The following is a 27,667-nucleotide window of genomic DNA, read 5'->3' as shown; positions in this document are numbered from 1 at the left end:
AAGTTGACCAATGGTTACGATGGGTGAAGGAGGAAGAGGTTTTGCTTTAAGGGCACTGAGTTTATGTTAATGATGGCGGACTTATTTGGAAAAGGATATAGTAATGGTTGTACAACACGAAGAGTATAATCAATGGCACTGAATTATATGTGTAGAAGTTGTTGAAATGGAGAATGCTTTGTTGTGCATATTTTTGCCACAATTAAAAATAATAATTACATTAACGAGTACAAGGAAGAAGAAAATATTCTAAAATTGCTGTCATGATCGCACAACTCTTCTTGATACGATCGAATGGTTGGACTCTATGATATTGGATGAACAATGGATGAACAATGGACTAAGTGCCAATAGAACTCTTTTTAAAAGCTAACTAACTAAAGCACCAAGCCCAGGATTTACAATCCCTTCTCTTTAAACATACATCGCTGACAATGGCTGAACTTCTCCGATAAGCAAATTTTCATTAATTTATTCAACAAAGAGTCTATGGAATGGCTAGCTGGTCTGGGTCACCACACAGCACACTGAATGGACAGTGACTTGGTGGACACTTGCTTGAGCTTACTCACTGTACAGCCCCCTTCTGAAGTCTTCTAAGTGACTTGTTCAGGGGGCAGGAGCTTACTTCTGACTTTCAGATCCAGTCTATGAAACTTCTCTCCTTCCCCAAGCTGAGTGAGCCCATGATATAAACCAGGAAAATTAAATGTTTTCATTCTGGATTTTAAATGGAAACAGATAAAGCGACTGAAAATAAGTTGGCGTTTGGAGATTCCCAAACCCCAATCAGACTGTTTTTAGTAGACTATTTCCTGTCATTTTTGCTTCCTGGTTCTTAGAGCTGTTTGATCCTGCTTATTTCCAAGCAATAACTCCAGATGTCCTGCCAACAACAACCAAAACCCACTTTTTCTGAGATTAACCAGCACTGATTTCTGTTGCTTGCATCCCAAACAGCCAGACGGCTATGAGTGATAATGAGACAGACAAGATCCTACCTTTCAGAGCCCTTCTGGACACAGACACTGAACAGAGAAATCAAAATGCATGCCTACAAATTGCTCTGAAATAAGTAAATATGATGCCATGAAAGAGAGTGATAGAACGAACGACTTGAAGTGTCCCGGGAAGGTCTCAGCTGAGATCTGAACACTGAACAGGCATAAGCCAGCCGTGAGAGGAAGAGTCTGTCTGTCAGAGGGCAGAGAATAAGCAAAGGCCCTGGGGTAGGAAGGGGTTTCCTGTATTCCAGGAACTCGTGACGCTGGGATCTTGGAGGAATTGCGAGTTGAGATTGGCGAGATGGGCTTGGGTCTGATCATGCCCCGTCTTGCAGACTTTGGAGAGGATTGGGATTTTATTTTAAGACAATAAAAAAAACAAAACAAAATACCATGGAGTGACTCTCTAGGAGATAAATGCCCCTGTGGGCTTCAGAGGCTGTACACCTTCATCAGAGCATCAAGTCTCCACTGTCTCCCTCTGAGCCACTAGGAGAGTCAAACTCTTGATATTAAGTTTGAAAACGACATGCTCTAATTATAGTTGTTCATATAACGATTTGGCTTGTGTGACAAGAGAGAGGAGGTAACTGAGAAAGAGAGAGAGAGAGAGAGAGAGAGATCACACCGCTGAGGCGAGGATGGTGACAAAGGAGAAATACAGAAACAACAGAATGTCCTGTCAGGATTTGGGGGCCTTGTGTTTGTAGAACGCCAGGCTCCCGACTCTGAACTTTTGGGATCAAGGATGCAGCCCCACTCACTTCTACATCTTCTACTTGTGCTCTTGTAGTATTTCACGGTTTCTAAAGTGCATACATGTACAAATCACACTTTAACCTTGCAGCAACTGTGAGGTGTAAGTGAGGCCTGAAGGGAGAGGCCATGGCCCACAGCTGTTAACAACCAAGTCAGGGCTCAAATCCTATTTCTCTCAGTTATAGCTGCTTGCCCACTTAGATGAGTGTTATAGATTTAATTGTGTAATGTCTAAGCCCTAGCCCCAGCACCTGTAAATAAGATCCTGGTTGGAAATAAAGGTTTGATTTTGTTACATTCATGAGGTCATACAGGAAAGGAGTGGGTCCTAAACCTAATCACTCAGAAGTATCTTCTGAAAAGAACAGAATAAACAAAGGCACATACAAATGGAAGAGGAAGACAAACTGTGGAGCTAATTGTCTCTATAAGGACAGGAACAACGATTACCAGCAGCCACGAGAAGCTGAATAGAGCCACTTCCGGAATCAGCCTTCGGAACAGAGAGAAAATGAATTTCTGTCTTTTAAAGTCACCCGCTTGTGGTGCTTTGTTTATTTTATTTATTATAGCAGCACTAGAAAACAAAGACATTCTGTGCGCAACTTGTAAGTGACAGAGTCCCCAGAAGTGTTTGCAGCCTTTAAGATGAACTCAGATCCTCTCCACGGCCCTTTGTCCAACGGACCCTGGCCTCTCTAAGATGGTCTTAGAACATCATTTTCATCACCTCCATCACTGACGCCTTGGTTCATGTAAGCACCACAACCTGAGAACTGTTTGACTAGATCATACATTCCAATCACCTTTTGTAACTCTTTGCCTCGATCTCTTACTTTACATCATTATTATTGCCCTTCCTGCAAGCACTTCACCCCCATTTGACTACATCGGTGTCTGGACAGCAGCATCAGTACCACATGGGAACTTGTTAGGAGTGTAAAACGTTGGGCCCCACCTCAGATTTATTAAATGAGAGACTCTGGGGGTGGCCCAACCATCTGTGCCTTAGAAAGCCTGCCATGTTATCTTAATGCATGCCACAGCTCGAGAACCACCAGTCTAAACCCTTCCAGGAACGGCCCCGCAAGTTGCAGACAGCTGAGCTCAGTTAATGACATGCTTTGTAAAATCCCACGACAGGGGCTGAGGTCACTGATGGCTCTTTCCCAAGCTCTGGATGGACATGCGTCGAGGTGATGACAGCTCCGAGTGGAAGACTCTGACTAAGCTGTAGGGGTCTTTGCTGGACCATTCTTTACTGATTTCTTAACTCATGGCTTCTGTGGACTGAATCTGATTTTTAAGGAGGAAGACTGGGGGAGCATAAAGAAGGGAAATTGGTCAGCCTTCCTTGCCTTTGCCCAAAGCATTCATACCTTTATGGATTCACCAAACGTTAACTGAGCACCTGCAAGGTGCTGGGAGCACGGCAGCTGTAGAGAATACGGATCTGAGCGAGCTTTGGAACAGACGGCAGTCAGGTAGGCAAATGATGACAAATACATTTTTCCAGTGGCAATGTTACTAGAATTCTCCTCAGCCAAGTAGAGAGCACAAGGTGGCCAGAGGGTGATTCTCAAAGGGAGCGCACCCGGTGTGGACCCCTCTTTGTGTGAGTGTGGGCTAAGGGTGAGCTTTCATCAGTCCCGAGGCTCCATTGGACTCCGTAGAAAGCGCGCCCATCTTCTTGCCGAAAGTGCTGGGTGAGGGAGACGCAAGGAGAGGCGCCTCTGAAGGCTCGGGAAAACCAAGTGAGGCCGCCAGCGCCCGCTCATCTAATTGTAGTAAACAGGGAAACTGATTCTCTGCCATCTCTCCTGAGGAAACCCCTCACAAGGAGTGGCAGTGCGGGTGATGGGTGGTGGTGGGTGATGCTGTTTGAGAAGTCAAAGGAATTCTTTTCAAATGCAGGAGTGAAAATTAGCAAAGTACACACACACACACACACACACACATACCAACTTTACCGTAGCCTCTGACTGGGTACTCCGTGGGCACTCAGGAAAGACAGGAGATGTGGCATTTCTCTGTCTCGCCAAGGATAGAAGCATTATCTCAATTTAGCATCACCCCATAGCCACGGACTGAGCTGGAATTGCAAAGAATCCTTACTCCCCAAGAGATTTCCGTCTAATAGGGAAACCTCTCCAATTGGCTTATGCCGAGTGCGCGCCAGAGGGGCAGCGGCTGCACTGGGCTGTGGGGAAGGACACGAGCGCCCGAATCCTTCAGGGGTCCTCAAACTGTCCCTCCGACCGTTGGAGGGCCGGACTATAGTTAAAAAAACAAACTATGAACAAATTCCTATGCACACTGCACATATCTTATTTTGAAGTCAAAAAACAAACAGGCAAAAACACCTGGTGGACCAGATAAATATGTCCTTGGCGGGCCTCATGTGGCCCGGGGGCCATAGTTTGAGGACGCCTGCTCGAGATGAGATGGCAGAGTCACCATAAGAATGCATCACTGAGAAATGAATCCACGGGGCCTTTGGAGCCTACAGGCACTGGGTCTTAAGGAGCAAACCTAACATTTAGAGAGTAACTCAGGGAGGAAATTGGGGGTGGGGGGAGGAGTATAGAAAGGCATTCTGGGACTTGGAGACAAAGGTATGAAAAGGTCTTTTTTCAGTCCCAATCCAATTCCAAAACTCGCTGCTGGTGCCTGAAGGAAGGGCCACGCCTTTGTTTTCTTGTGAAGGTGGGGGTCCCAGGTCCAGTGAGGAGTGGGAAGGGCTGTGTGTTCTCCCCTCCCCCACTGTGTTTCCAGGACCACATCTGCACACCAACCAATGGCTGTTCTGCTTTTGGACTTCTCACCTACTTTCTCCACTGAACTCTACTGGCAAACCAACACATCTCCACGATGGCAGCCACATATTAACTGTCTTTTGCAAAAATGTTGGCACTCTGAGCCATGAAGCTGCAGATGTGTGGCGGGCAGGAGCAGATGTTGGCAAACCAGTAAGCAATCGCTGTCAAGTCAATGCCATTGCGTGGCAACCGAGCGTGCGGCGGACTGGAACTGGACCCCAGAGAATCTGCAACAGGATGACTGATGTGTTCAAAGGAGAATCACCAGGCCTTTCTTCTGAAGAATGTGAACTTGAACTGCTAAGTTTTCCATTAGCAGCAGAGCACATGACATCTGTGCTCCCGGGGGACACTAGGTCTGCTGTTACACACAGCAGATCCGCAATTACCCTAGAAAGAATGGGTTCTCCGATGCGATACAGCAGTATGGGGGCTGTGTACAAATTCCAGACTCAGTGGGTAACAGATTGGGTGGGGGGGTTTAGATGACAGCCAGGGCCAGGCACTGAGATATGAGTCCGCGTGTTCGATTCTTCAGTGGAAAGGAAATGTGGTGCTATGAGCTTATGTGGGGTATCCTTGGTGTTCTTGCTTGCCTGGTCTTTCCAGTTTCTCATTAAGCCCAGATGTGCTGGGGATTCTCTAACCAGAAGCAAGGTCTAGGTTCAAATGGCCTGGGCATAGCCACCGTGGGGAACAGCACACATTCACGGCGCATCAGACCTTTGCTAAAGAGGAGCTAGACAAAGGAATGCTGGCGTTGTGAATGTGAATGTTTTCTACTACCAGGTGCTTGGGAATCTAATTTCCTTCACGTCAAGCTTCTCTGAGTGAGTGTCCAGTCAAATATCCACTCATGGTGATTGGGGCCAGCATGCCACTGAACATAAATCAGGGTGTCTGATGCCCTAACTGGAGAGACTACTCGTTTTGAGTGATGGAAGTCTGCTTTTACTGACCAGACGGCCACTGGTGGTGATTCACCACTCGGCACCTAGTATCACTCCTGGTGCGTGGTAGACTTACAGACATGTTTATTGGATGAATGAAAGAAACATCCTTGCCAAGTGGCCTCCAGCCTACACACAACACCACACATGATGGGAAACTCCTCTCTCTTTGGGCAGCACAGGATCTCTATAGTCAGAAAATTCTTCCTAATGTTGTTCTGGCTCCTGTGCCTTCTGTCTCCCCCAGACACACCCCCCCACACACATGGCCTTCACATATGCCCTGATCTGTCACATCAAGTCTACAAAGTCTTCTTTTATAAGCACACACAGCCACGCGAATTCCCCTCGGATCACCAAAGGATCTGCTATCACGGTACTCCGATAGAAGCAAAGTAAGGGGTTCCGTTCACTCGTCTTTGAGTTTCTTCTGCGACAAAAATCAAACTTTACTTTCTTCGCCTTAACTCAGACTGGTGACACACCACTAGTGCTTTCTGGGTGTTCAAACGTCACTTCTATGTCAACGTTTAATGTCCCTGCTCAAACGCTATTTCTCCAACTCCTGTGAAAAATAAACAACCAAATATGCTTCATTCCCACTCAGCATGTTGACACTCACCATGGTTCCTCTGAACAGAACCAAATAAAAGCTAATTTTCACTAAGTCAGGATTGATGTGCTAAGATGATAACGGCCGTCCCACTCCAGCAAGATGTCAGCTGTCTGAGTCAGGAATCACCACAGTTGCCCTCCCTCAATGCCTGTGCATTGGCCAAGGAAGTCGTACGTCAAGCTGAGAACCAAGCATCCCTCTTCTCCCTTTGTCTCATTCTGGGACCTGAGGTGAAAAGAGCAGAGGCTACCTGGGGCGTGGAGGTGTTGTGGGAAGTTGAGAATCTCCAGAGGAACAGGTATGAACATAATACCTCTAAAAAGGAAGTGGTGTTAACAAACCCAGGGACAAGGGAACAACAAATGATCCAAATTGGTGGTGAGGTAGGTGTGGGAAGCCTGGTAGGGCATGATCAAGGGTAATGTAACAAAGAGGTATTGCTGAAACCCAGGTGGGAATGGAACATGATAGCGGGACAGGAGAAAAGTCAAGGGAAATAGAGGAAAGAGCTGGGAGGCAAAGGGCATTTATAGAGGCCTAGACAAAGACATGTACATATGCAAATATATATATGAGGATGGGGAAATAGATCTATGTGCATATATTTATAGGTTTAGCATTAGGTGGCAGAAGGACATTGGGCCTCCACTCAAGTACTCCCTCAATGCAAGAATACTTTCTTCTATTAAATTGGCATTCTATGATGCTCACCCTCCTGACACAACCGCTGAAGACAAAGCAGGTGCATAAGCAAATGTGGTGAAGAAAGCTGATGGTGCCGGCTATCAAAAGATATAGATAACATCTGAGATCTTAAAAAGCTTGAAGATAAACAAGCAGTCATCTAGCTCAGAAGCAACAAAGCCCACATGGAAGAAGCACACCAGCCTGTGCAATCACGAGGTGTCGAAGGGATCAGGTATAAGGCATCATCAGAACAAAAAAATCTTACCATAGTGAATGAAGGGGGAAGAGCAGAGTGGAGACCCAAAGCCCATATGTTGGCCACTGGAGATCCCCTTGCAGAGGGGTATAGGGGAGATGAGTCAGGATGCGATGTAGCACTGATGAAGAATACATCTTTCCTCTAGTTCCTAAATGCTTCCTCCCCCCTCCCCCACTACCATGATCCGAATTCGACCTTGCAAGTCTGGCTAGACCAGAGGATGTACACTGGTGCAGATAGGAGCTAGAGGCACAGGGAATCCAGGGTGGATGATACCTTCAGGACCAGGGGTGTGAGTGGCGATACTGGGAGGGTAGAGGGAGAGTGGGTTGGAAAGAGGGAACCAATTACAAGGATCTACATGTGACCTCCTCCCTGGGGGACGGACAACAGAAAAGTGGGTGAAGGGAGACGTCGGACAGGGAAAGATATGACAAAATAATAATTTATAAATTATCAAGGGCTCATGAGGGAGGGGAGAGCTGGGAGGGAGGGGAAAAAAAGAGGACCTGATGCCAAGAGCTTAAGTGGAGAGCAAATGCTTTGAGAATGATGAGGGCAAAGAATGTACAGATGTGCTTTACACAATTGATGTATGTATGGATTGTGATAAGAGTTGTATGAACCCTTAATAAAATGTCTAAAAAATTATCAAGGGTTCATGAGGGAGGGGGGAAGGGGAGAGAGAGGGAAAATGAGCTGATGCAAAGGGCTTAAGTGGAGAGCAAATGTTTTGAGAATGATGAGGGCAACGAATGTACAGATGTGCTTTACACAATTGATGTATGTATGGATTGTGATAAGAGTTGTATGAGCTCCCGATAAAATAATTTTTTAAAAATACAGAAAAAAAGGGGAAAAAAACTTAGTCTTGAAGCTAGGTCATTTTCACTTCCCCTCACATTTTCCTTTGGCCAAAGCAAGTCACGTGTCTCAGCCCACAGTCAGAGGAGGAGGGCACTAAGTTGCACATCAAAAAGCATGTGTGCAAGAGGAAATGAAAAACTAGGGCCATCCACCACCTGGACCCAGCCGGGGGTGAACTCTGAACCAGCACAAGGGCAGTCTTGGAGGCCTGATGCAATCTCTTATTCTTACCACATGACGCAAATATTCACACCTCCATGCTTTCCGTGTCCTGGCTCACTCCCTTCTCATAACGCTTCACCTTCCTGGAAAGTTCCAACTTGTGTTTCCAGATTTCCCCAAGCTCTCCTTGACCGACCTCAGCAAAGGCAGAGGCTTCCCCGTGAACGATGAGGTTGCTGACTGCACGAATCCTGGTGGCCATCTTGCCTGATGCTCCCAGACAGGGGAGGGCTTCTCTCCCGGTCTCTTTTTTTCCCCTCCATCGGTCGCTTTCTCCTGTTCATCCCCAAATTCAAGTTCCCCAGCCCCCGGTTTCCTTTGGAGGCTCCCGGTCCAGCCATCTGGTTAGAGTCCTTACCACGCCCTGTTCTCTGCCAGGAGCGGAAAGTGCAGCTACTCCTTTGGGCAGCTGCCTCCTCCCCCAGTTGTCAGATTAGCCGCTTCGTTTTTCTTTTCCCACACGTTGAAGCTGTTTCCACCAGAGCACTGAGTTAGTCAGAACCCTTTCCAATCCATGCTTCGTTGCCCAGACTTGTAAAATGCTTTATGAGCAAATATATTGCTTTCTCCTTGGCTCCCAAGGTGTAGAGGTGATGCTACGGTAAACATCGTCTGAACCTGAGCAACTCCTTGGCCCATCTCAAAGCAAAACACGGCCTCTGGTAATTTTATCCATACTGAAGATGCCAACTACCTTCTCCCAAGTGTCACCTCCTGTGTGAAGCAGCCCCTAAACCTTTGTTGTTATTAGCTGCCATCGAGTTGATTCTGACTCATGGAAACCCCATGGGTACAGAGAAGAATTATTCGGTCGGGTTTTCAAGGCTGTGAGCTTTGGGACGCGGACCTGCAGGGCCCGGGTGGATTGGACCACTAACCTTTAGCCTAGTAGTCGAATGCATAACAGTTGCTGCCACGAGAAGCGTGTCCTTAATGTCCCAGTGGAAAATGATTTCTTCCCAGTCTGAAATCCCACAGGACTGAGAATGCACGTAACTCTCCAAACACATTCTTCCTAGTAATAGTTCCTTTTGCGCACGCACCTCATCTCTCCCTATACATTGTAGGTCACCTAAGGCTTGGAATCACATCTGTCTACTTTCTGGGACATAGGCATGACACACAGTATACTCCCTGTAAATGTTTACTGAATTTTGATGTAATAATAGCTGGCAGATGACTCCAAACAACCACCGTCCCTACAAGTCAGGTCTAACCTGAGAAGAGAAAGAAAAGGATGTAGGCGCACTATGTTCATCACTTCTTGGCCTTTTGGCTAAGATCAAGTGTAGGAGCCCTATGTTCATCGCTTCTCGGAGATCAAGCGTAGGAGCGCTATGTTCATCGCTTCTCGGAGATCAAGCGTAGGAGCGCTATGTTCATCGCTTCTCGGAGATCAAGTGTAGGAGAGCTATGTTCAAAAGCAACCTTGTGGGTCCAGGACCATGAAGACCATGTCACCAAGAGACCAACAGAGCAGCTAAGGCTGCAGTGGGGCATTTATAATGTGGGCGGGCCTGCAGACGTCTTAGGAGTGGAGAGTTATGCTATTGTTGCTGCTAGTGGCTGTGGAATCAATTTTCACTCATCGTGACCCGTGGGACAGAGCAGAACTGCCACAGGGGTTGTTGAGGCTGCAAGCTTCCCGAGGGCACAACTCTAGGTGTCTTTCCTGTTGAGCTGCTGGGTGGGTTCCAGCCATCGACCTTGTGATTAGCAGCTGAGAGCTTGACCTCTGTGCTGCCAGAGGCGCCTGGATCTGTTTTCGTCATCTCTATGTCTTTGGAACGTCACAACACGTCGCTTGTTCGGACGCACTGAGAGCTGACAAGGCACGTGTGAGGAGCATGGTAAGTAGGAAGGAGGAAACCAGAGGCGCAGGTAAAAGATGCACTAAGATGAAAGCTAGGACTAAAGAAAGCAGTTTCTTAAAAAAAACCTTACCTGGATGAAGAGAATCGTAAGGAAAGAGGTGGAAGTGTGGATCCAGAGTCTTAGTGCAGTATTGAGTTGTGGCCTTCAAGTCACAGGCCACCCACCCTCACCACCAGCCTGTACCTATGGAAAGGACTTTGATGGCATTCAAAAAAGGAGGGGTGTCTTTCTCCCACGGACAGTCGAGCTCAAACTTATCCACGCAGGCGCCTTGTTTGCAGAACAATTTGCTGCAGAGTGATCTGGGAAAACCGGTTGAGTAAAAGCTCTAGTTAGAGGCATAGGAGAGGCTCTTAGGGGAGCTGGATCGGCACTCCTCAAATGTCACTGTGTGCATGAATCATTGGAGAGCTTGTTCAAATACAGGCTCTGATTGGTTAGGTCTGGAGTGAGGCCCCAGAATGTGTTCTTCACAAGATCCCAGGTGATGCAGAAGCTTCAGGTCCAAGGACTGTACTTATGGGGTGAGGGTCAGACTAGCAGTGGTTCTCAATGCTGCACATTATAATCACCCAGTGGGGCTTCAAAAAATACCAATGCTCATTGCCAATATTGGGGTGACCACTGTCCCCGTGGTCATCAAAGTGTGGTAGTGTGGCCACCAACCAGTAGTATTCACATCACCTGGGAGCTTGTGAAATACAAATACAAATCTTCAGGGCTCACTGCTTACCACTCCCCAGCCCCACTGAACACCGCCCCCCTCTCCCCCCCCAAACAAAACTCACTGCTATATCAAGTTGATTCTGGCTCATAGCAAAACTACACAGGTGTGGTAGTTACACAATCTGGTGCCTACTTGAGACAATTAAGAGAAAGGGGTGGTGTTTAGCTGTCAATCACGTCGCAGCTTGATGATCTCATTTGGAAATGCTAAGGAGATAAATAGCTCAGTAGAGACCAGATCCACACTTTCTGCTTTTCTCCATGCAAGACATTCCTGATGACAAGTCAGATGGAGCTACACTGATGGAGTCAGAGCCCTGGAGCTGGAGGAGCCATGTGGAGACCCATACCAATTCTAACATGCTTCCAGCACCACTGGGTCCACAAGACTTCCCACCCACTGACCTGTGATCCTCTTGCATTTGTATGTGTTGCGTGAGTCTGAAGAGGAATGTATAGACTGGTACCAGACATTTGGGTTAATATCAGATTTATGGACTTGAGCTGGACTGGGCTATGCTGTTTTCTCAATGTACACTTGCTCTATTATATAAAGCTCTTTCTTATACACATAGGAGTGTCTCTGGATTTATTTCTCTAGTCTACCCAGACTAACACAATAGGGTTTCCGAGATTGTTAATCTTTACAGGAGAGGACAGCTCACCTTTCTCCCACAAAGCATCTGATGGGATTGAAGCATCAACCTTGCAGTTAACATCCCAGTGATGAGTCTAAGTGCCATCCCAGGTCTGCCAAAATAGAAATTGTGCCGTTGAGAGTCCAACAATCTGTTGTTACTTGCTTCTAGGTTCTTTCCAGGTGGTTCCAACTCATAGCTACCTTATGCACAACAGAGTGAAATGCTGCGCAGTCCTGAGCCACCTTCACCCAGCTTGCTGTGTCTGAACCAATTGTCACAACCATGGTGTCGGCTCCTCCTCTTGAGTGTCTTCCTCTTTTTCCCTATTACCCGCTGCTTCACCAAGCATGGTGTTATTCTCCAAGGACGGATCCTTCCTGGTAACATGACGAAAGTCTGCGAAACAAATTTTCACCATTCTCACTCCCTAGGGGCTTTCCTGCTGTAATTCTTCCTTCTTCTGGCTGCTCCTGTTGTATCCAATCATCTTCGCCAACACCATAATTCAAAGGAATTGATTCCACGCCTAGTCTTCCTTATTAACTGTCCAGCTTCACCAGCATGTGAGGTGATTAAAAATACCATGTGTTTGGTCAGGAACTCATCTTTTCTCCTTAACACTATAAAGAGATCTTTTGCAGTACATCTGCCCAGTGCAATATATCATTTGATTTCTTGATGGCTACTTTTATGGGTGTTGATTGAAGATCATAGTAAAGTAAAATCTTTGACAAGGTCAGGCTTTTTCTTGTTTATCATGATATTGTTCATTGGTCCGGTTGAGAGGATGTCTTTATGTTAAGGTGTCGTCTACAGTGAAGATTAGTCTTTGATCTTTATCAAAAAGTGCTTCAAGTCATCTTGATTTTCTGCAAGATTGTGTCATCAGCACATGGGAAGTTGCTAATGAGCCTTCTTCTGATCCGGATGCCCCATTCTTCTTCACAAAGTCCAGCTTCTCCGATTATTTGTTCGGCCTACAGATTGAATAAGTATGGTAAGAGGATACAACCTTGACACACGCTTTTCCTGATTTTAAACTATACATCATCTTCCTTTTCGATTTGAACAGCTGCCCCTCAATCTATGTTCAGGTCTTGCACGAGCACATGACGTGTTTTGGGATTCCCATTCTTAACAATGTCATCTAAACTTTGACATTATCCACACAGTCGAATGCCTTTCCATAGGCAATCAAACACAAGTAAACATCTTTCTGGTTGTCTCTGTCTTCAGACAGGATCCCTTTGACATCAGCAATAATATCCTTCACTCTATGTCCTCTTCCCAATCTGGCTTGAACTTCTGTGACCACTTGGAAATTATTTTCAGCAAAATTTGATGTACACATGATATTAATGATGTTGTTCAATGATTTCCACAGATGTTTACTTGTGTTTTATTGATTACACAAGGGCATTTGACAGCGTGGATTATAACAAGCTATGGATAACTTTGAGAAAAATGGGAATTCCAGAACACTTCGTTGTACTCACATGGAACTTGTCCATGGATCAAGAGGCAGTTATGAGAACAAGGGAATACGGCAGGGTTTAATATCAGAAAAGGTGTGTGTCAGGGTTGTATCCTCTCACTAACTCAATTAGTATGCTGAGCAAATCATCAGAGAAGATGGATTATATGAAAAAGAATGTGGCATCAGGATTGGAGGAAGGCATTAACAACCTTTGATGTGCAGATGATGTAACCTGGCTTGTTGAAAGCACTGATTCTTCTTTGGTCTTATTTATTCCATGTTCAACTTTCATATGCACACGAGGCAATGGAAAATACCATGACTGGGGTGACGCTTATCTTAGTCCCCAATTGAAGTCCTTGTTCTTTCAACCCTCATAAGAGGCCTTGTGCAGCATCTGTCCTGGACGGAGTATGATCAGCGTGCTCCTTGGAAGCAAGTTTGGGGAGCCTTCACCTGACATACTTTGGACATGTTGCCAAGAGGAGCCAGTCCCTAGAGACGGACATCATGCTTGGCAGCAAAAGAAAGGAAAGCCCTCAAGGAGATGCATTGCCACAGTGGCTGCAACCATGGCCTCAAGCACAGGATTCATTGTGAGGATGACACAGTGTTTCATGCTGTTGTGCTTTGGGTTGTTATGGGTCAGAAACAACTCCATGGCACCTAACAACAACAACAAACAACATGTGCAGGTAAAAGCGGGAAAATGAATACAGAAGACTTCAGAAGAATGTATTGGGCTTTGAATGATGGTGTTAGCAAAGAATATTAAATACACCACGGACTTTCAGAAGACTAAACTAATGTGTGATGTTGGTAGTTACATAATATTGTCAGTTTGAGATGTAAGCATGAGGGGTGGAGTTTAGCCTGTCAATCAGGTCAGAGTTTAATGGCCTCATTTGGAGGCACTATGGAGATAAATAGCTCTCTGGAGGCAGGACACACCTCACTCCCTGTGAGATATTCCTGACAAGAAGCCATACAGAGCTACCCTGATGCAGCCAGAGCCCTGGGAGCTGGAGGAGCCACATGGAGACCCACACCAGTCCTGAGAGGCTTCTACCGCCACTGGATCCACAAGACTTTCCACCCACTGGCCTGTGATCTTCCTGCATTCAGAGTCATTGCATGTGGTTCGTGAGTCTGAAGAAGAATTTTATGGGCTAGTATCGACAGATGGGGGTAATATCAAATTTATGGACTTGGTCTGGATGGGGCTGAGATGTTTTCTCACTATTGAATTGCTCTTGTATATAAAGCTCTTTCTTATACACATATGAGTCTTCCTGGGTTTGTTTCTCTAGTCTACCCAGACTAACACATGTGATGAAAAAGTACAACCAGAATGCTCCTTAGAAGCAAGGATGGCGAGACTTCATCTCATGTGCTTCAGCTATGTTATCAGAGGGACTAGTCCCTGGAAAAGGGTATCATGCTTAGTGGAAGGTCTGCAAGAAAGAAGAAGACCTCTAGCTAGATGACTGACGCAGTGGCCGTCACCATTAAACCAAGGGTAACCGTGATTTGTGCCAGGCAGTGCTTCTATTGTAAGTAGGGGTGTTATGGGTCATAACCAACTCAAAGGCCCTGAATCACTCTGAGGACGCAGCCCTTCCCCAGTGATATTGTGAGTGCCTTTCAGCAACGAGGGGCTCAGTTCTCGGCACCGTATCAGACAATATTCTGCTGATATGTAAAAGCTTGTCACTGGCTCTTTTTTCTTTTTTTAGAAATAGACTGCCGTGGCTTTTCCCCTCGTTTGCCTAGATTTGGAAGCTCCCGTGAAAGCTGTCCGGTGACCCTGCTGTGATCCTGGTGGCACTACTTCAGTGTGACATGAACGCACAAGCCCCCAGCACGACAACCTACAGATAAGTGGTGAGGTGCAGGCGGGAGTGGGTGAAACACTGAACTTTCCCTTCAGTGATGCAGCGTGTCTGGGAGACATAGCTTAGATAGGGTTCTTGGTGGAAATAGCCAACTTAAATCTAATCATGAGGAAATACCAGTTTCCTCAAGCTTGGGAATGTTGTGTGGGAAAGTATTCTTTTTGCTTGTCGAAGGCAGGCTGAACTACTTAGGAGTAAAAATCTCAAAATTCTTGCAGCCCATTTTAATTGCTTGTGTGTGTGTGCGTGTGCGAGCGTGTGTGTATGTGTGTGTCTGTAATGATGGAGTCAAAATTCTTGCAGCCCATTTTAATTGAGCGGTTAAGCAGGCTGGTATAAAGTAAGAGGGAGTAGTGGGGCCTATAATAGGTTAGAGAATGTATGACCATCTAAAATAACAATTAACTATGATAAAGATGGTATGTTCAGACCGTCTAAAGACCAGCTAACTGGGATACGACAGTATGCTCTTTGTTTTTTTCCTAGGAGCAACTAGAAATGTGGAATTGTTAGTGGGGAATCTCTCAGTTTTTAAAATGTCAGTAATTAACACCCATTTCTGTTTATGACACTCAAGAAGGAATGAAAGGAAAATTCCTCAATATTATACAGTAATTATGAAAGACCCACATCAACGTGGTCGTCAGTGGAGAAAAGATGAAAACAATCCCACCGAAAAAGGGGACCAGACAAAGATGCCCCTTGTCCCCACTCCTATTTAACATCGTACTGGTGGACCTAGCTAACAACAAAAGGCAAACAAAAGACATCAAAGGTATTCGCCTGGGGAAGGAAGAGGTGAAACTATTGTTATTCGCAATGATATGATTTTATATATTGTAATCCCCAAAACTCCACAAGTGGAGTGTTGGAAGCAATAGAGGAATATGGCAGAGTGGCAGGATACCAGATAAACAAACAGAAATCTATCGGACTGCTCTACTGTTCTGTGAGATGGAGGAGGACTTTGTGGATTGGTGTCGGACATATGGGTTAATGTTGGACTTGTGGGCTTGGGCAGCACTGGGGTGAGATGTTTTCTTGATGTGCACTTACCCTTTATGTAAAAGTCTCTCTTATACATGGGTTTCTGCGGATTTGTTTCTCTCTAAAGCACCCAGACTGACATAGGCTCTGTCGTGAGCCCAGCGAAGTCAAGCATCCTCTCTGCTCAGGGCTGCTCTTTGCAGCTTCTTCCCCCGCTGTAGAAGGACATGGTTGGAGGTCAGTGGCTTTTCAGTAGTAGAACTTACAATTTCTAAAAACTCCCACCAAACCTTACAGGTATTGCTAAAGTAGATAAAACAAACAGAAACAATATCAAATAAAAATGATAAATCATTTCCTCAGACAAGTTGATTGAGGAGTATCAATACTTGCCAAATCATTCGTGCAGCCATACAGTTGAACGAAACAGTTTCCAAACTAGAGAGTTGCTTATTTCCAAAGTGGTGTGTGTGTTTGTGTGTGTGTGTGTGTTGTTTCCCTAATTTGTAGATTTCATGTCTAAGATGTAGAGGAATTTTCTTCAGGTTTCATCTTGGCTCATACTTTACATAAACCTGCAGAGAAAGCAACGGCTCCAAACCATCTATTGAATGAAGCCTCCTGGTAGCACCGTAGCGAAGCACTAGGTTGCCAACTGATCGCTTTGTGCTTGAACTGAGCAGCGGCTTGCTTCTGTGTGGAAGAAAGAGGAGCCGTTCTGTTTCCACAAAGGTGACCGCCTTGGAAATCCTGCGGGGCAGTTCTTCCCTGTCCTTCAGGGTCATTATGAGTTGAAATGGACTTGCTGGCATAGTTTTTTGTTTCTGGTACAAAACACACCTATGAAAGATGACATGAACAGAAGTAGCCCTGGGCTTCGGTTTTCAGGAGCGAAGATTATACGCCCTGGGAAGTCAAACAGGAAAGAGACCTTCGATATCTTCCAATCCTGTGCTTTATGACCCCTTTCTGATAAACATAATCTCACAGCCCAAGAATTCTTTTTCCCCAAACAGTAGCCCAAGAATCTTTTTTAAAAATCATTTTATTGGAGGCTCATACAATTCTTATCACAGTCCATGAATCAATTGAATCAGACATGTTTGTACATATGCTGCCATCATTCTTTTCTAAACATTTACTTTCTATTGAGCCCTTGGTATCAGCTCTTTCCCCGCTTCATCCCCACCCCATACGCATAACCCCCTGATAAATTGTGCATTGCTATTACTGTCATCTCTCACATCGACCACTGTCTCCCCAAGAATCTTGATGTGATCCCCATCCTGTTTGGAGAAAGATTTTGTCCAGCTTTGCTTTTTGTGATCAATGTTACACAAAACAATACGGATTGTATCTTCATGTTCCAAATAGGAATTACATAATGTCAGTATATGATTGACCTTGTTTTTCAAAAGACACACATGCCTCTCCCTGACCTTAGAGGGCAATTTCGTCCTCTACCACCTCCCAACTCTACCTTCACCCTTTGAGAACACTTCATCCCATCAATTTCTTCATTTATCCTGGAACCTTCAGTTGCTCATGGTAAAAGGTGAGGGAAGTTTTGAGTTTGGCGATGGCATTGATCTGGACGAAACGAGACTGATGTGGGGTTGGCTGTTGTTGAACCTGGGTGGCAGAAGTATGGGGAATTTGAATCATTGTTTTCACTTTTATATACCTATATACTCAAGTATAAGCCGACCCAAAGATCAACCTAATTTTACCACAAAAACTGCATTAAAAATGTGCTGAAACACTTGGCTTATACACGCGTATATACGGTATATATATTTTTTGATTTCCTATAATAAACAGTTCAAAATGAAGAGAATATTACCAGTTGAGGGTGGTTGTGAGAATTTTACCCATTTGCAAATCTAACAGCACTTGGAGTAGCCTATTCATACTGAGGCAACTACATTGACCTTGGTTCCCATGCTTGGTTCCCTGAGGGCAAAGAACCTCAGCAGTCCAAATCCTGGATTGAAGCAAACCTCTGACTCTGGGCTTTTATTTCTCCATCCATTTCTGCAGCTGCAGATGGATCCGGTCTGCGGGGCAGAAAGTCTACCCACGGGCCCAAGCACAAAGCTAACATTGTACCCTTGACGTGACCCATTTGAAGCATAGTGTGTGCCCTCCTGATCATTCTTGGGGCAGGTCACTGTGGCACGTGAGATGCTCCTGAGAGGGTGGTATCTGACTCAGATGGTCCAAGATGGGAAGCTGGTTACACTTGGCTTCTCTATCCAGGTTGATAACTCACCTGTGGGGGGGAAAGACCGCCCCCCCCACAACTAATCATGGGTTCAGTAAGCGCAATTGTACAGTTGAGATACATAAAGATTATACTAAAGTCATAGAGAGCATGAGAGAGATAGGAGAGCAAGTTCAATAAAGAAGTCAGACACATTTCATGGGAGCATGCTCACTTCCTGTATGGCCATGATCTTACCAGCCAGGTCCGCGCACAGCGTGGGCGGAGGAGAGAGCAGGGAAGAGAGCAGGAGAGAGATTTATTGCTAACCAAGGCTTGTGTCTCTCTTTAGGGGACGTGATTACAGGTAAGCACACACATCACAGGAGGCTATACAATAGGCAATACAAGCTATAGGAGGGGGCTATACAGCGGACATATGCTTAACAGGAAGGGCATGGGCTAGGGGTGTGCACACAGCAGGAAGGGGAGGGACTAAGGGTTTCCGTGTGACAAGATAGGTGGACCCTAGAATCATGATGGCGGCCTAACCTTGGTCACCCTTGACCTCCTTGTACTCTCCTTCAGGGAAACAATTTACTACTATCCTTATCAGAAGGGAGTGGGCTATACTTATTTTGGGATAAACCGTGATGGCTGCTTGTTCTAGATGGCTGATACCCCTTTGAGAGAATAACCCCTGACCTACTTCTGTTGGCCTCCAAGTGTAGTCATTTGCTATGTGTAGCAAGTAGCTAAGTTTGGTATATATTTGGGGGAGACAACTTGGGGAAAATCTTTCTGTTTCCCACACACCTGCATTCTTGCTGGTGGAGAAAAGGTTTATGTTTCACTGGCTGCTTCAGAGGATGAGTAGAATCGCTTACAGAAAAGATGGAAAAGAAATCAGAGGCTGTTACTAATTAAAGGATCTGTGAGGCTCAAACACAGGGGGGCAGGGCACCAAAAGGATTGACATCTGTAATGATCTGTCTGTGACAAACTGGTTTCCAACTAATTAAACAGAGAAAAACCCCTTTTAGGGAAGATAATCCTATTGGATGAACTTGCAAGAATTTTCCAGCCAGCTTCTGCCTCTTGGAGCTTCAATTAAAAGCTGTTGAGCAGATGGCAAATTCTGAGTCACTAAGCGAGGCTCTCTGGCAACCGTGTGTGTTTTTGGTTTTCCAGGGGATCCTAGCTACATATGGCCTAGGGGAGGTGTGAGAGCTCTTCCTTGGCACCTCTCCTCTCCCACCTTAACCCGCAGATGACAGGCATTTCAACATAACAATTAAGGCTCATTAGTAGGCAGTATTTTCCAGTCAATTCTGGAGTGGGGGTGAGTAGTCCCTGGAAATCGTTACTGTACCTGGATGGGAGGGAAGCTTAAAAATCATCTTATGCAACCCCGTATTTTTACAGAATGGGGGTGGGGCTCGAAGGGGTTTTGTGTCTCATGAGAGGTCATCCTGTCAGGGAGAAGCAGAGTGACAACCAAGAATGCCCCGTTCCAGTCTTACTGGGGAGGTCATTGCTCCATTTGCTTTGTGGATTTAATTCACTGCCTGGTTCCCTCCTTTTACTCCCGGAGCTCCTTCGGGGGTATTTTCTCTGTGAGCTGATGGATTGACAGGAGAGGGGCTTTACCAGATCGCTTTGTCTGCCCCGTTTCATTTCAGGACAAAACCAGAGCCTGCTAAAGTGGATCCGCATGGCCATTCTTGACAAAGCGTTCTACGGATGTTGAAGTCAGCCTTCCCTTGGGAGCAGACAAGACTTCTACTGCCCTGTTTCAAATCCTTTCCCATACTTCTTGCTGCAGTGTAAGCCTCCTTTCTCCTGTTCTTTATTGTGACTAGCAATTGGTTCATGTTCTACTTGTAGTCTTTCTTCATAGATTATAATCAAGCTTTCCCAAACTAGATTTTCAATTGTTTGAAGGCGGGGCCTATCCATGATTATTTTTCTTAATCCTCCATGGTAAGGAATGACTTGATAGTCTTTTGCTGATCAACATCTCAGATGACATTCCATTTTCAATGGTTTCCATCAGCGTGTACCAAGCATGATGTCCTTCCCTGGGGACTGGTCTCTTCTGATACATGTCCAAAGTACGTGAGTCTTGCAATCCTTGCTTCTAAGGAGCAATGTGGCTCTATTTATTTCAAGTACATATTCTACATATTTCTAGAAGGCATAATTTTTGCTGGCAGAAGGCATTTCTGGAGAGAAATGTAACCATGAGTTGTCAGAAGCCAACACTCTCAGCAGCTGGGGGCTTCCCAGCTAACAGGGATCTGAGTGGGACATCACCTGCTTCTATCGATGCCCTCAATACTGAAAGAGTCCTTGAAGGGGAGGGGCATCAAAGTTAATCATATGAGAAATGTAAGGAGTTGATAAGCTATTTAAGGGCAAAGTTACAGAGGAAAGCAAGAATTTGACGTAGTTAGAAAGAGCAAGTAGCTTGTTACAGATGAAATAAGGGTTATAAAAACAAAATATATAAATGTTACAATAATTAATAACAGTGGATAAAGGATTACTTCCCCCTGGTCGTGGATAGAATTGCATCCCTCCCAAATATATCAAATCGGTGGAGTCATGATTCTCAGTAATTTGACAGTTACGATTGTTTTGAAAATGATGATGGCAACAAATGTGCTTGGCATAATGGATGTATGTATGGATTGTGATAAGAGCTGTATGAGCCCCCAATAAAATGATTTTAAAAAATTGACAGCTACATAATGATGTAATGTGGCAGTTATGTAATGATATGAATCATCGTCTGTATGTGACCAGTCGATCAGAAAGGAGCTTGGGTGGGAATTGTTGCTGCGGTTGGGAACGGTTGAGTTGGTTCTGTCTCATAGCAGCCCCATGTGCGACAGAATGAAACACTGCCTGGCCCAGTACTCTCCTCACCATTCTTCTTATCTTTGAGCCCATTGTTGACGCCACTGTGTCACTCATTCTTGTCAAAGAGCTTCCTCTTTTTTGCTGCTCCTTACTTTTCCAAGCATGATGTCCTTCTCCGGGGACTGGTCTCTTCTGACAACATGCCCAAAGTGCGTGAGTCTTGCCACCCTTGCTTCTAAGGAGTCCTCTGAGGGCTGTAATTCAGGGTGGGGTGCAACATCCCTAATCTGGTTGTAGCCTGGATTTGATGGGAGGGGAATTTTCCTGGTATGTGACCTGTATCACCCTTTATCTTAAAAGAGATCAAAGGAGTGAGATATGAGCAGAAAAAGAGGGACATCAGTACTACCAACAGAAGACTCAAGAGAAGCAGGGTCACTGGGTTGAGAAACTCCTAGACTCAAAGGAAGACCAAGGCACATGGAGACCTGTGGTCTGCACATGGAACACCAGGCCAAAGATATTGAAAGGAGATGAGAGGCTCCCCCCAGAGCTTACAGAGACAGAGAACCTTCCCCTAGAGCAGGTACCCTGAATTTGGATTTCTACTCTTCAAGACCACGAGAGAATAAATTTCTATCTGTGAAAGCCTCCTACTTTGGTATTTCTGTTAGAGCAATGCTAGATAACTAAGACATCCATCCTGAGTAACTGATGTCTCCCCCTCCCTAACTTCTTAGGAGACTGGAGATAACAGTCCCTGGAGGAACTGAACCAGAGGACATGAAAGGACTTTTCCAGGATACACAGGAATATGACCTGGTTGACATTACAGGACATTTGGGATGGCTCCAATCCACAAGCTTGTATTAGTTTTTCCCTTGGCTGTAGGCAATATTTTAAAAATCTCTTCCCTCCCCGTTCTTTGAGGAAGCACTTAATTTGTACATTGTCAAGCACCTGGGGTAGGAATAAAGTCACCCACACTCCACAAGTATTGGCACAGCCTGCCACTGTCACCAGAGGCCATCAGCTGGTCCTGACCTTGAATTCATCCTCTTCCAGATCAGCCAATTGCTCAGAACCTTGAGCTCTGCCTTATATTTGCATTGATAAATTGGTGTTTTGTTTTTCTCCTTTCCTAAGCAGTTCTTTTTTTTTTTAACCTCTTGAAAGATAATCATGGTTATAGGCTTGTCTCTCCTTTGGGAACTCAGTCTTTCACATGTTCTCAAAAAATAATAGCTAAGTGTTTTGCAACTATTGTTGTTGCTCTTAGATCATGTTTGGCTGGTTTCAACTCAGAGTGACCCGATGGACAGCACAAAGAAACGCTGCCCGTTCCAGCACGAGCCGCATAATCACTGTTAGGTTTGAGCTATTGTTGCAGCCACTGTATCAATCCAGCTTGCTTGGTTGTGCGTCCCCAACCACAGATGTGTTCAGGCTCTGGCAGTCCACGGGATAGATGGCATTCTTGTCCAACACTGTACCCTCAAAGACATCAGTCCTTCTTTTGTCTTTTTTTATTCATTGTCCGACTTTCACACACATATGAGGTGATTATAAATAACCACGGCTTGGGTCAGGTACACTTTAGTAATCCTTAAAGTGATAACTTAACACTTTAATATTTTAAAAGGCTATTTTGCAGTAGATGTACCTAATGTAATCAATACATCACGTAAGAAGCCCTGGTGGTATGATGTGTTGGGCTGCTAAACAGAAGGTCAGCAACTTGGACCCATCAGCAGCTCTGAGAGAGGAAAATAAGGCTCTCCGCTCCCATAAAGATGTATAGCCTCTGAAGAGAAACAAGCGGCCATCGAGCTGAGAAGCAACAAAGACCCATGGGAGAGGCACACCAGCCTGTGTGATGACGAGGTGTCGATGGGGTCAGGTATTAAGCACCAAAGACCCAGAACAAAAAATCATATGAATGAAAGGGCATGCAGAGTGGAGACCCGGAGCCCATCTGTGGACTATTGGACATCCCCTTACAGAAGGTCACAAGAAAGAGAGGAGCCAGTCAGGGTGCAGTATAGCACCGATGAAACACAACTTTCCTCTAGTTCTTTAATGCTCCCTCCCCCGCCCCCCAGCCCTGCTCCACTATCATGACCCCAGTTCTACCTTACCAATCCGGCTAGACTGGATCATGTACACAGGTATAGATAAGAGCTGGAAACACAGGAAATCCAGGACCCATATTGAGAGTAGTGATACCAGGAGGGTAAAGGTAAGATGTGGGGGGAGAAAAGAGGAACCAATTACAATTATCTACCTATAAACCCCTCCCAGAGTGATGAACAACAGAAAAGTGGATAAAGGGAGGCATTGGTCAGAATAAGACACGAAAAAAAATTATAAATAATCAAGGGTTCATTAGGGAAGGGGAAAATGGGAAGCTGATACCAAGGGCTCAAATAGAAAGAAAATGTTTTGAAAATGATGATGGCAACAAATGTACAAATGTGCTTGACACAGTGGATGGATGGATAGATGGATGGATGGATAGATGGATGGATTGTGATAAGAGTTGTACGAGCCCCCAATAAAATGATTAAAAAGGAAAAAAAGTAGGATTATGGGGAGGAGCTCTGTAGACAATGGGCTTTGCCTCGTCCGAAGCCTGACTGGGAAGAACTCACTAAGTGCAGCAGCATCGCCCACCTTTCAGTTCTTCCAATCAACGTAGAAGTCCTCACGATGGACCGTTGAGAGACCACCCCATAAACAAACAGAACAAAAGACACTACCAGGTACCATCGTCCTTAACCAACCTATACCCAGTGGCCTCGTTATGTACAGCTGTGTAGTAAACCATTCCTAAGGTGGTGGCATAAAGTGGAAGCTGTTTCTTATTCTTTTCCTCGTAGACCTGAGGAATCCCGTTGGTCAGTTTTCAGTGAAGGCCCCTCATGCAGTTGCAATGAGAGGATGACAAGGCCTGGAGCCATCTTGAAATGTTCTCCCTTACATGGTTAGTGCTCAGATTGGGGGTTCTCAAGTGTCTGGAGCCACAATAGCTGAGCCCCTCTGGCATCTCTCTCATTCTAGATACGGACTCTGCACAGGTCGCTAGTAGAAGAGCTCGGGGTAGCCAGCTCCCTTCACAGGTGGATAACAGTTCCCAGCCCATATCCCAGGAGGAGCTGCGTGGAACTCGGACTTGGAAATCAGGCAGCAGCTCTTTGGTCGCATGGTCTCCATGGAGGCAGACCCAAAGGCATAGCCGTCATTAGGAGGGGGGGGGGGGCTCTACTTAGATTTTAAATCCTTTTTATTGGGAACTTCTACAGCTCTTATAACATTCCATATATCAATTGTATCAAGCATTTTTGTACATATGTTGCCATCATCACCTCCAAAACATTTTCTACTTGAGCCCTTGGTATCAGCTCTTTTTGTCCCTCCCTCCCAACCCTCTTACCCTCGTGAATCCTTAATCAATTATATATTATTATTATTTCATATCTTACACTGTCCATTGTCCCCCTCCACCCACATTTCTGTTATTCATCCCCTTCGGGGATGGTGGTGGTTATATATCCAACCTTGAGATGGATACCCCCTTTCTCTCTCTTCCCCCTCCCCGGCCATCCCCCTACCTTCATGATATTGCTACTCCCACTACTGTTCCTGAGGGATCTATCTGTCCTGAATTCCATGTGTAGAGAGCTCTTATCTGTACTGAAATGTGTTCTCTAGTCTAGCCTGATTTGTAAGGTAGAACTGGGTCATGGTAGTGGGGGCAGGGAAGCATTCAGGAACTAAAGGAATGATGTGTGATTTGTCGCTGCTATACTGCACCCTGGTTGAATCATCCCTTCCTTATAACCTTTCTGTGAGGGGATATCCAATTGTCTACAGATGGGCTTTGGATCTCCACTCCATCCCCCTCATTCACATCGATATAGTTGTTTGCTCAACTTTTTGATGATGAGGTGTCAGAGAATTTGCTGGCACACCTAGGGTGACCAGATAACACACTGTCCTGAGGAAGATCTCTGATAGTGAGGAGCAGATGGTTTTCAGGCATGAACTGAGATTATCCTTGGTAAATCTTGACATATGGTTACCCCTCACTGCTAGTCCACAAAGACAAGAACTCCTCAATTTCTTTGTCTTCCTTCCATTCATTGTATAATTGTTAAGCATGTCCTTTTACTCAAAGAAGAGCCTCGATGCACTGCTATGTAAGTGTTGGACTGCTACCAAAAGGTTGGTAGTTCAAACCCATTAGCCGCTCATTGGGAGAAAGAGGAGGCTGTCTACAAAGGCTTGGGAACTCTGCACAGGCTCATTGTGATTCAGAAGTTTTACGGCAGTGAGGGTTTTTTGTTGTTGTTGTTGTTGTTACTCATAAACATTCGTGTTTAACATTCATTTTCTGTTTCTTGGCAATATCTCGCGTTCAGACCAAAATTATCATTGTCTTGAGGTGGCTTCTTCATCATGAGTCTGGATCGTTATATTGTGTCCCAAGTTACTTTCTTACAAACGAGACAGCCTTTGGCACTGTGGATGTAAGCATTTAGCATGCCTTCTCTCTCAGACGAGAGCAACCCAAGCAATGGAAGAATTTCTAAGAGATGTTTATAAAAAACACCCCCCCCCCACTCTCTCTTTTGGCAAAAAGGTAAAAACAATGAAATAACAGTGATGACTCAACAGTTGAAATCAAATCCTTCATCCAAAAAAAAAAGTGTTTTTATGAGAAGTGGGTGTTATTTTCTTTTCCCAAAAAGGCAGACTGCATCATACATGGTGATCCTCTTTTCTCAGGAATAAATTTCATCTCAGAGGACAGTGGCAGCTTCAGGCTGGTGCCAATAACCTTTTACAGGTTGTGCCCACGTACCTAGGGATGGAAGGAGCCCGAGTGACACAGTGGGTAAACACTCAGCCGCAATCCCAAAAGTTGGTGGTCCAATCCCACCTAAAGGCGCCACAGGACAAAGAGCAGGTGAGATCTGCATCTGTGAAGACTGTAGCCCCGGGGCCATTCTCCTCTGCCTCATGGGGTACCCTAGCTGCGAGTTGGCATGGCTTCATCAGCAATAACCGCATCCAGGAATCTGCTTCCAGCTACAGCTGAAAGGGAGCCCAGTCATCCAACCGTCCCACACCAGCAGCCACACTTCCTCGCTTTCTCTCATGCCAACTGTTAACCTGTTTTCCAAAGACCTGCAGAAACATGCATGCCGAAGCAGAGGGTTTGGTCCCTCCCTCTAGGTGGACATATGCATGGTGGCCTTCCTGTGTCCTTCCAGGTCCCAGCCACAGCCAATCTCTCTCCAGTGCGCCATTCACACGTCTACTCCTTTCAGTTTTCCACCATAGAGCACATCCTTTCTGAAAAGACCCCCAGTGGTGCCATGGCTGAAAGAAAGTGATGGTGTTCATTTCTGTTCCAGGAGCGCAAACCTCACGTTCCATTCCATGTTGTCTCTTTTCATGTGTTAGTCTGGGCGGACTAGAGAAACAAATCCAGGGAGACGCTCATGTGTATAAAAAGAGCTTTATATACAAGAGCAGTTGAATATTGAGAAAACATCCCAGCCCAATCCAGATCCATAAGTTCAATATTAGCCCAGATGTCCGATACCAATCTATGAAGTCCTCTTCAGACTCATGGAAACACATGCAATGACGCTGGATGCAGGAAGATCACAGATCAGTGGGCGGGAAGTCTTTTTGCATCCGGTGGCGTTGGAAGCATCTCAGCTCTGGCAGGGGTCTCCGCATGGCTTCTCCAACTCCAGACGTCTGGCTGCTCCATCAACCTCTCTCCAAGTGTCTTCTCCACAGGGATGATTCACAGGGAGTGAGCCGAGAGAGTACGTGTCTCCCACCTCCAAGAGTTCCCAGAATCCTCAGGAAAAGGCCATGCCCACACAGAGGCCTCATTGGCTATATCCCTATTGACAGGCTGGACTCCACCCCTACACTCTTAATCCTCAAAGTGACACCAGATTATGTAACTACCTCATTTTGTTTTCACAAACATCTCCTTCCTAGAAAACAAGGATGTAAAACTCGAATCCTTTTCTGTTCCTGAACGAAACACCTAGGACAGTGTGCTGAGTCGTGGGCCATAGCCTGGCCATCGTAAGTGAAGAGGGCATTTGAGACAGATGCACCAACAGAGCTAAGACTAAGAACACTAAGGGAAGACGGTGAAGAGGAAATACCAGGGGTGAAAGTGGCATTTAACAACCACTCAAGATGTGGGCCTAGAGTTGGGGAGACCAATTGTCCCAGTTAACCTGGCATAGAAGGGGATCCTGGGTCAGAGTACTCTCAGCATTCAAATCTGGAGTGTCCTAAAAAAGCTGTGGCTAGTTAGTTTGCCTGATCAGACCTCAATCAGAAGTTTATAGCATATCCCTGAATCAGAAGAGCCAGGTTCTGCCCTGGAATAAGAAGAAGAGGCAGAAATCACCCTAGGCTAGGCTGGAGGGAAAGGAACAGAGCCAGGGGGACAAGCAGTTCTACAGACTTCTGGTTCAGGGATATATATAGTCAGGAGTTTGGGGGTTAAAAAGTGGCAGTGGTAAGGTGGAGTATGATAAATGGCTAAAAAACATGGAGACATACAGAAGGATGGTGTCACTTAACTATAAAATGAACAGGTTGAACCTGAGCCTTCTGCAGGAGAATCCTGGTCTAGATCCCAGGCCAGTTCCTGAACTCCCTCTCCTGCTCCTCTCTCAGGCTCTCTCAGGCTCTCCCTCCCCATTTGTACAGACCGAAGAAGTTAAGTGCGACAGCTTTCCTTGATCCTCACAGACTCTCCCTACCCCACACTG

At 45.6% G+C, this 27,667-nt stretch overlaps 1 protein-coding gene across 8 annotated transcripts in view; it reads right to left on the bottom strand.

The window, feature by feature from the left end:
* DPH3 (diphthamide biosynthesis 3) overlaps positions 1–27,667 on the bottom strand; it is a 219,553-nt gene that overhangs the window by 46,490 nt on the left and 145,396 nt on the right. The window contains exon 5 of one of the 8 annotated variants that reach the window (XR_012784017.1): positions 15,859–15,999. The exons of the other annotated variants lie outside the window; for them this stretch is intronic. The gene's annotated coding sequence lies outside the window, so the exon portion shown is untranslated. Of the gene's footprint in view, positions 1–15,858; positions 16,000–27,667 lie in introns of those variants that run through there. 8 annotated transcript variants of the gene reach the window in all.

This window comes from Tenrec ecaudatus, chromosome 4, assembly GCF_050624435.1.
Source record: "Tenrec ecaudatus isolate mTenEca1 chromosome 4, mTenEca1.hap1, whole genome shotgun sequence".
Lineage (NCBI taxonomy): Eukaryota > Metazoa > Chordata > Mammalia > Afrosoricida > Tenrecidae > Tenrec > Tenrec ecaudatus.
Note: the sequence above shows the minus strand (reverse complement) of the source record. Positions and strands in the feature narration are given on the sequence as shown.